Raw genomic sequence first — 8,946 nt, 5'->3', positions numbered from 1 at the left:
ATTCAATATTTCTTAATTCCTTTTTTCAACTTTTTCAGTGCTGGGATATTCTAAAAAAAACTGAAAATATCACTAAGTGACTTAACTTTTTAAGATCTATACTTCTTTCAGATCTCTATTTCTTATTCCATTAATGACCAGAAAATATTCTCTATGGAAAATAACTTGGGAATTATTTTTATGTAGATATTCATAGTTATCCCATTATTTTTTTAGTACTAATTTCGTTATAATTAATGAAATGCCACATATTTCACAAGTATTTTTTTAAATTAATGATTAAAAAGTGAAGTAGCTACACACACTATTCTTTTATTTTCGAACCTTCTGATAATATTGTTGAGAGCAAGCAATAATATATACCAAGCAACAGTGGATAATGCAAACTCAAGATTATTTCATTTTCCACCCATTTGCTTCTTTTGGTAGAGCTTCTGTTGTTTTGCTTAACTCTTCTCATATTTTGTTTAAATTAAATCTAGTTGCTAGAACAGCAGTTAGTTGGCATTCCCATTGTATGCATGAGGAACCTTATAAAGTCAAATTCGATATACGTTTGATGAAGCTGTTTCCATTTTGGGAAGATCCAGAAAATACTTTTTATACTTGCTTAATTATTCTGAAGAACACATCGCTAGGGACCAACTTGAGATCATGCGTCCTAGTAACAAATCCCTACTGTGGGCTACATGTGGAATGCTTCTGAATTTTTTACGGAATTCTGGCCCATACACCCTTTTGCTTACCAACTCTGTTTGTGCCAATTTCGTAAACTTACTCTCAACCATCTTTCAAATCAATGCCTAAGATTCAAAGTTCTTCTTCTAGTTTCTTAAAAAAAAAAAACAACCTGTACTTCTAGGTATGAAAACAATGCAATATGTTCCTGTTTTCTTCTTCAGCAACACACATAGCAGGTGTCTGTTGTTCAATATGACTTTTGTCGGTGGCTCCAGTGGCAGCTAGTTGCACTGAGTAATGCTTGCTTATGTTTTCATGGTATATATGAATGATTCTCTCACTTTGTTTTCTGATACATTAATAATTTAATTTAAAATTATCCACCCTAGATAAGGATTGCTTGTTTTATTACTTTTAACCGTCTTACAGTTTTGGCCATTCTAACATAAAAATTGGAATTATTTCTAGTAAACCTAGAAAAATTGTATTGCGTTCTGTAAATATTGTGCTATTATTGCCGTAAAAAGTGCCATAACTCTTGGACACAACAGAATATTTTTTCAGAACATCACAACAGAGTTCTAAATGGGTGTTTACTTGCCTTGTTGACCACGATTGGTCGTTTGCTATTTATTCAGCCCACTTTTCAATTTTTGGTGCTTGCATGTGCACTCTTTTTCATACGTGTATGAGTGACACTTATGTAGTTTTGGAAAATCCAAATGCTTTTGGTCACAAATAACTTCAAAGGTGATCTTGAAAATCAGTTGTAAATTATATAACACTTTATGTAACAGCATGCTCTGTCTTTCTCCTTGGACTATGAAAACCTGCTTTTAGAGGTTCTTTTTCCATTTGAAAGAACTTTGGTGTAAAATTAAACACTGAGTTTGCTGCCATACTCATTCAATGAAAAATTGAATTAGCTGATTTGAATTGGATTGTGTTTTGCTAGAAATATTCTTTTGTAGTCAAAGTGGGGTTTGATGCCAATTTTAGGATCATCCTACGATAAGTGAGTGACACTCCAGAGAGTTCATCTTTCTCATCCAATTTGCTGATGTCGTGAATGGATTTTTCTGCATCTTGCAATGGACAGACCAGAGCTGCACCTGCTGCTTCTGAGTTGTGAATTCATTATGAACAATCCTCTTTTTCATTCTTATTGCTTTGATCAGCGATTGAGTCTTCATGTAGTAAAGAATATGAGGTTTCAGGGATTTCATCTAAGCTCTTGAAGTCGTGAATTTTATTTGAATAATTCTCTGGCTCATCTTCATCGTTTGATCAGTAATTAAAACTTTATTAAATATAGAATTAATAATATCTAACTAGTAAATTTTGGATGGGTTATACCTGTCACAGGCTTCCCTGGTAGCTCGGCTGATAAAGAATCTGCCTGCTATATGGGAGACCCTGGTTTGATTCCTGGGTTGGGAAGGTCCCCTGGAGAAGGGATAGGCTACCCACTCCAGTATCCTTGCTTGGAGAATCCCCATGGGCAGAGGAGCCTGGTGGACTATAGTCCATGGGGTCGCAAACAGCTGGACACAACAGAGTGACTAAGCATGCACATGGACTTCTCATTTTATTAGTATTATTTTTAGCTTAAAAAATTTTAGATAGGCCATTTATTCAAAGGTATTCTATTTATTTTTTCTTTTCAGTTTTTTTCTGAGCTCTATTTTTTCTTTTTTTTGTTCCTATCATGATCTTGCCTTATATTTATTCTCAATGTTTCAAAGATTAAAAATAAAATGTAGTTGTACTTAAAGTAAAAACAATTTACATATATTTATATCAAAAATGAAATGAAAGCAAATGTGACAAAAATCAACATTTTCCACGTTACTAAGTTACTTTCTTTTAAAATAGTAAAAATCTCTATTAAAATCCAAGGGGGAAATGGAAAATATCATTAATGACTATAAAAAGTGAAACTATTTCTAAAGTTGAACTTTTATATAACTTTGCAAATTTAGCTAATCATATTAGATAGTTTACAAATGCAGGATTACTTTCAATTCTAGCGTTCAATATGCAGTCGCAAGCACAGGAGTTGATACCATGCTTCTTCTTGTTATATCTAGATCCATATATGTGCATATTTAAGAGTATTATGAATTATTTCACTATTGCAAAATGTTTTTCAGTGCATCTGGTTCACAAATTGGAAGAGGAACAGGAAAATGGACTCTCAGCCTCACAAAGAATGCTTCATTATACCAGAACCTCCTGTGTTTGTCCTGTCCAGGAGAAAGCATTTGACAAGGTAATTAATTAGTAGTTTATCTTACCTAAGCATTTCTGCTGCTCAGATCCTCCCCTCTTCTGAAGCTGTGTCTATTTCTGACATCTACAGGTAGAACCCCAAACCTTATGGCATTTGAGCTCTGATACTTTTTGTTTCACGGACATAGAGCAAGAAATGTATAGATGTGCTTCTCTAGGGCCTGAGCTGTGTTATTCACTTAAGTGGATGCTTAGAGTTGCTGCCGGAACTATACCAGCATCAACTGTCAGAGCGCCAATGACAGAGGCACTGCGTGTTCTTTACAACATGTGTGTGTGTGTGTGTGTGTGTGTGTGTGATGTGCACAGCCCTCAGAACTGTGGCTTTCCTGGTAGCTCAGAAGGCAAAGAATCTGCCTGCAATGTTGGAGACCTGGGTTTGATCCCTGGGTCGGAGAAGGGAATGGCAACCCGTGTCCGTATTCTTGCTTGGAAAAGTCCATTGATAGAGGAACCTGGAATGTTACAGTCTGTGGGGTCACTAAGAGTTGGACACGACTGAGTGACTAACACTTTCACTTTCAGAATTTCAGAGGCCCCAGAACAGAGGCCCCTCTGGCCTGAAACTAAGGGTGGCGCTGACCCTAAATACTTTTATGGATGGAGAGATTTGGGAAACAAGGTTTTTAGTCTTTCCATCCATCAATCCATCCATCTTTTCTTCCATTCATTTACTCAAAACAAAAACAAAACCACAGAAACTACTCTTTGAAACCTCCTGTGTACCCGGTGGGCTTCCCAGGGTGCTGGTGGTAGAGAACCTGCCCGCCAGTGCAGGATACATAAGAGACACAGGTTTCATCCCTGGGTGGGGAAGATGCCCTGGAGGAGCCTGGACAGAGGAGCCTGGAGGGCTGCAAAGGGTCAGACACGAGCGAAGTGACTTAGCGCGTGCACGCGTGCATCAGGTACTGAGCTAGGTGCTGGAGTCCTAGCCTGGGCCTTTGAGAACCCTTTTGGGGGAAGAAAATAGGCCAGGCTGAATGGATGGGTAACTTGGAGATGTTCTTGAGAGTGGGAGATCTCCAGGAAGAGAAGAGGGAGAAAAAAAGAACTATTCAGAGTGAATAGTCTGTGCAGATGTATGGATTCATGAAAGGGCTTTGATGTCTAGGTTTCAACATGGCTTGATAGCAGGGTTCCAGGAAGCCAGGAATACACAATGAATCTAGAGAGGTATGCAGTTGGAGCCTTGTTTTGAATGGCCTTGTTGCCAGGTGAAGGAGTTTGTACCTTATCCTACAGACACGAGCAATACATGATCGTAGTGTTGGGGAGGAAAGGCTTTTACCTTCTTATGTTAAATGCCTGGGGTCCTGCAAACTAAAATCACAAAATCCAGATTAGCAAAAGAAAAAACAGATTTAACTAGCTACATACAGGAGAGTTCACAAAGAAATGTGACTCAAGGAGGTGGTTAGAATTCACGGCTTATACACCAGCTTATCTTACTCAGCCCCCCAGGTGGTACTAGTGGTAAAGAACCCGCCTGCCGATGCAGGAGATGGGACAGGGGCTTGATCCCTGGGTTGGGAAGGCATGGAGGAGGGCATGGCAACCCACTCCTGTATTTTTGCCTGGAGAATCCCATGGACAGAGGAGCCTGGTGGGCTATGGTCTATAGTGTCACAAGGAGTTAAACACAATTGAGGCAACTTAGCTCTCAGCATACAGGGGATGGGATGGGGCAGAGGAGCCCTTCTGGGAGAACAAATGACTTCTTAGAAGCAGTGGGAAGGGCATTTTCAGAAAAGCAGATGACTTTTTGGAAAGAAACATGGGCCCTTAGGAGAATAGATGGGAGACATGATAGTCTTGTGACAGTGTCTGTTTGGGTCAGAGAAAGGAAGATTAGAGCTGCTGTAGGAAAGGGGATTTATGACCACTGAGTTCTTCGGGGAGGCTCTGCTTTTAGGCAGATAAGGGATTTCAGGAACTCAGATGCCTCAGCGCAAAGTAAATTGATAGTGGTTTATTGTGAATCCCTTCAACAGTATGGAGATTGCCTTGGAATGGCAGAGAACAGAGAAACCTAGAAGACCCCCCCAAGAGACTGTGATGCATTCAGGAAAGAGATTTTGAGGCCTCGATCAGTGATTCTTAAAGTGCAACGTGCACACGTCACATCTGGGAATCTTGTTAACGCAGGTTCTGATTCCGAAGGTCTGGGGTGGGACCTGAGGGTCTGTCTACATTTCTATCGTGCTCCCAGTTGCTGCCAAAGCCAGTGGTCCGTGGACCATTCTAAACAGAAGGGCTTTCATCAGAGCAGGAGGTGGGGATGGGAACAGAAAAGATTCTTGCCTTCAGCCACACAATAGACTCATCTGGCCGGTATCCCAAGCAGTCACAGCCAAACCTTTGCGGGTGGGGCTAGGTATCAGTGTCTTATAAAGCTCCCCAGGTGGTTAAAGCTGCAGGCAAGGTTGAATGGCCTTGTCTCTGAGCCAGTATCAGCAGATTACCCTTCCATAAGCCACACCATTCCCATCCCTGTACATTAAGTTCTCTGGCTGTTAATGTCAGAGCTGATTCCTGGCAGCATGCTTAGAATGGCTTTGGGGACCTGAAAGAGGAGTTGAAGACAAACAGCAACAAGATAGAAATTGTGACTATTCTATCTCCATCTTTTTTGTTGTTTTTGATTTTGCTGTCTCATGGAGTGAAAAAGCAGAAACAAACATCTTCTGTTGTTTACCATGATTGGATAAACATCCTTGAACCGTGAGCTGCTACTGCTGTCCACAGAAGACTGAGCTAGACAAAAAGCAAGCATGAAAAAAAAATTGTTTTCCTTTGTGTTAAAGAATGTCAGTTGCTTTTTCTAATTACAAAAATTATACAGGCTGATGGTAAAAACTTTCAGACATGATGGACAGGTAAAACCCAGAAAGGGGGCAGTCCCCAGTATCAAGCTGTTTTATTTTAATTTCCATTTAAATAAAAGAACTCAACCCAAAAGGAAGGCGCTGAAGCTCCAACACAATTGGAACTGAAAACAGCATTCTTGTCAAGATTCCATGGCATCAGCCCATTAGCTGTTCATCCTCCGAACTTTCTCGAACGTGAAACAACTCTCATCATCTCACCTGGAGCGATCACTACTTAATGGTAGTGATTAACTCTCCAGCTCAGAAGGCAACTGGTTATTAAATAACAACCTCCTGCCACGTTATCTTTCTCCAAAACAATGCACTCACAAACCCCCGTGTTCTCTTCGCTCCAGCAGTGCCATGGCTCCAGGGCAGGTGCACGAATGGATTCATCCCCAGGCAGGCACCTCCAGCCAGCAACTCTCTCTAGAGGTTTAGGAATATGTTGCAACAATTTCTAAATGGGGAGTGATTAAACTTCCTTTCTGTGGTTAAAAACTCACAAGTTCCTGCTATTGATGAAAGGTTAAATCATAAATCTGTTAATGGAATTAAAGAAATGTAGATTAATTTTAAAGCATTGATTGGCACAATTGTGGGACATCTGGGGGAAGCTATTAATATTAAAATTCTGCAAATTCCTGAGTATGCAAGAGGAAGACTGGAAGGAGCGGCACGTAGGCTGCAGAACAAGGTGGCAGAGTCCATTAATCCAAGATGGAAACAGAACCTTGGGACTGAGGTCCATGCTGGGTTAGGACAAGCATACCTGTAGGAAGCCTGTTCATTTCATTCGAACTAAAGGGACACGGGTCACTTTGGAAGTATCTGTCTCAAAACAACTGGGACCTGAGGTGCAGTGAATGAATGAAAGGGGGTGGGGTGAGATAGCTGGTGATCTGGCTCACATGATAATTTAACAGTGAGATGATAATTTATTGAGTGATGGGGAGTATTATCATGGAGGTCCATAGATGGAATATTTTAGCCAAAAATTAAGCTTTCAAGTTTCTCATGTTTCTTTATTTCCCCACGTAAGGTCAAGAGGCAAGTTTCATCAGTTGAAATCTATCAAATCTAGTCCCTTTTCCTATTCAATAGCCCTTCTCTGCACCCCATTGTTTCTTTTGATGCAATTAATCCCACTCACCTTCCTGGTGTGTCCTGAGCTCTCCAGCTATACTCATCAGAAGCTCTCCCCAGGAACAGCCCACCAGCAGTGAAGTAAATTTTCAAGTTGAGTTCTGTTTCCCGCAGTGCCTATCACTCTTGTGAGGGGATTTCTTTCCCTTTTGATTAATGATGCCATTTTGCTTGGAAGAGCTGACCTACTGATTCAGGATGAGGAATTCAGGAGCTCACATTGTAGTGAATGGTTTTCACCTTTTGGGTGCTCTTTATTTACTCTTCAGAGTCCTGTTGATGTTTGAGAATACAAAATGCTCCCCGTTCGCCCATTTCTCATCTTTCTGAGCTATTGTTTCACTTTGGAAGCATTTGTGAAGCCATTCAAGCCACAGTGATGCTGATTTTATAAATAAATTGGGATCAAAATATGAAGGAGTATGTCCCTGTTAGGGAAAGGGGAAAAGGGCCATATATTTTTAGATCCACTCTAATCAACCACAACTACCTGGTTAATTCAGGTAGAAATGGGGTCTCTTTCCAACTAAATGATCCAGGTAATTTAGGCTGTGAACTTTGGTGTGCTCTGATAGACACTGATTATAAATGACTCATACATTACTAAATGACCAATTAATAAATGACTCATCCAGTGATAACTAAATACTTTGAAAAAAATTATTCCCACCAGAAGTCTTGATTTCTTACTATTTATGATGATGAACCTAAACTCATCATGAAAGCGCTCGAAGTATATTGCTACATGGAAGATGCAAGTTGCAGAATAATGTACATAATATGCTACCATTTATGATAAAAGTAGGAGGAAAATAATATATGTTTGCATTGGATTGTAAATGCTTTAAAATCTCTGCAAAGAAAAGGAAACAAAAACAGGGACTTCCCTGGTGGTCTAGCAGTTAGGACCCTCCGCTCCCAATGTAGGGGGCCCGGGTCTGGTCCCTGGTCAGGGGAACTAGATCCTGCATGCCAACCAAGAGTTCTCGTGCTGCAACTAAAGACCCCACATGTTGCAACCAAGACCTGGTGCAGCCAAGTGAAGCAATTAATTAATTAAAAGAAACAAAAATAAATGCAAATCTAATAATGCTTATCCTCTATTGGGAGCGATGAGGAACTGGCATCTTTTAGGAATTTTTTTTTTTAACATTTGAAGTATATGAATGAATAATTTGGCAAAAAACAATAATTTTTTAAATGTAAAGACCTTCATGCAAAGTAATTGGTGACGAGTGACTAAACGAAGGAGGGTCATCTTTAGGTACTCTGGCACTTGTTCTTTGCCCAAAGGGAACAATGAGGCAGAAACAAGGGCTAATGCATTTGCCTTCTCTCCCCAGCAACTCAAGAAGAAAACCTGACCATCGAGCCCGAGGTGGCAGGAAGAACTCCAATCACACAGAATGTTGCTAGCCAGCCTATGGACTGCATACCCCCAAATCTGGTGTTGTGATGTCCACTCAAAATGGCTTAAATGAACATTTTTTTGATGTATATATAATAATCTTGAATTTTAATATACAAAAACCCATTTAATTATATCCTTTAAATTTAATGGTTATGGGAGGTGCATCTCAGTAAAGCTGTTTAAAAAAATCAGAAACACCTGCTTTTCTTCTCAATTGTTGTAAGCTCTTTGAACACACTTATGTACCAATGCCTTTAGGAGAGTTGGCTCAGCAGGGTACATATTTGGTGACTGAATGATGATTCACATTCAGTTCAGTTCAGTTCAGTTGCTCAGTCATGTCCGACTCTTTGTGACCCCATAGACTGCAGCATGTCAGGCTTCCCTGTCCATCACCATCTCCCGGAGCTTGCTCAAACTCATGTCCATTGAGTTGGTAATGTCATCCAACCATCTCATCCTCTGTCATCCCCTTCTCCTCCTGCCTTCAATCTTTCCTAGTGTCAGGGTCTTTTCCAATGAGTTAGTTCTTTGCTTCAGGTGCCA

General features: G+C 40.2%; 1 long non-coding RNA gene across 1 annotated transcript; it reads left to right on the top strand.

Annotated features, from left to right (window-relative positions):
- The first annotated feature begins 2,587 nt into the window (after nt 1–2,587).
- LOC112444482 (uncharacterized) lies at nt 2,588–8,591 on the top strand. Its single transcript, XR_003032770.2, has 2 exons — nt 2,588–2,953; nt 8,333–8,591. It is a non-coding gene; the product is annotated as an uncharacterized lncRNA (long non-coding RNA).
- The last annotated feature ends 355 nt before the right edge of the window (nt 8,592–8,946 follow it).

This window comes from Bos taurus, chromosome 26 (assembly GCF_002263795.3).
Source record: "Bos taurus isolate L1 Dominette 01449 registration number 42190680 breed Hereford chromosome 26, ARS-UCD2.0, whole genome shotgun sequence".
Lineage (NCBI taxonomy): Eukaryota > Metazoa > Chordata > Mammalia > Artiodactyla > Bovidae > Bos > Bos taurus.
The sequence above is the reverse complement of the archived record's forward strand: the minus strand, read 5'-3'. Positions and strand labels throughout refer to the sequence as shown.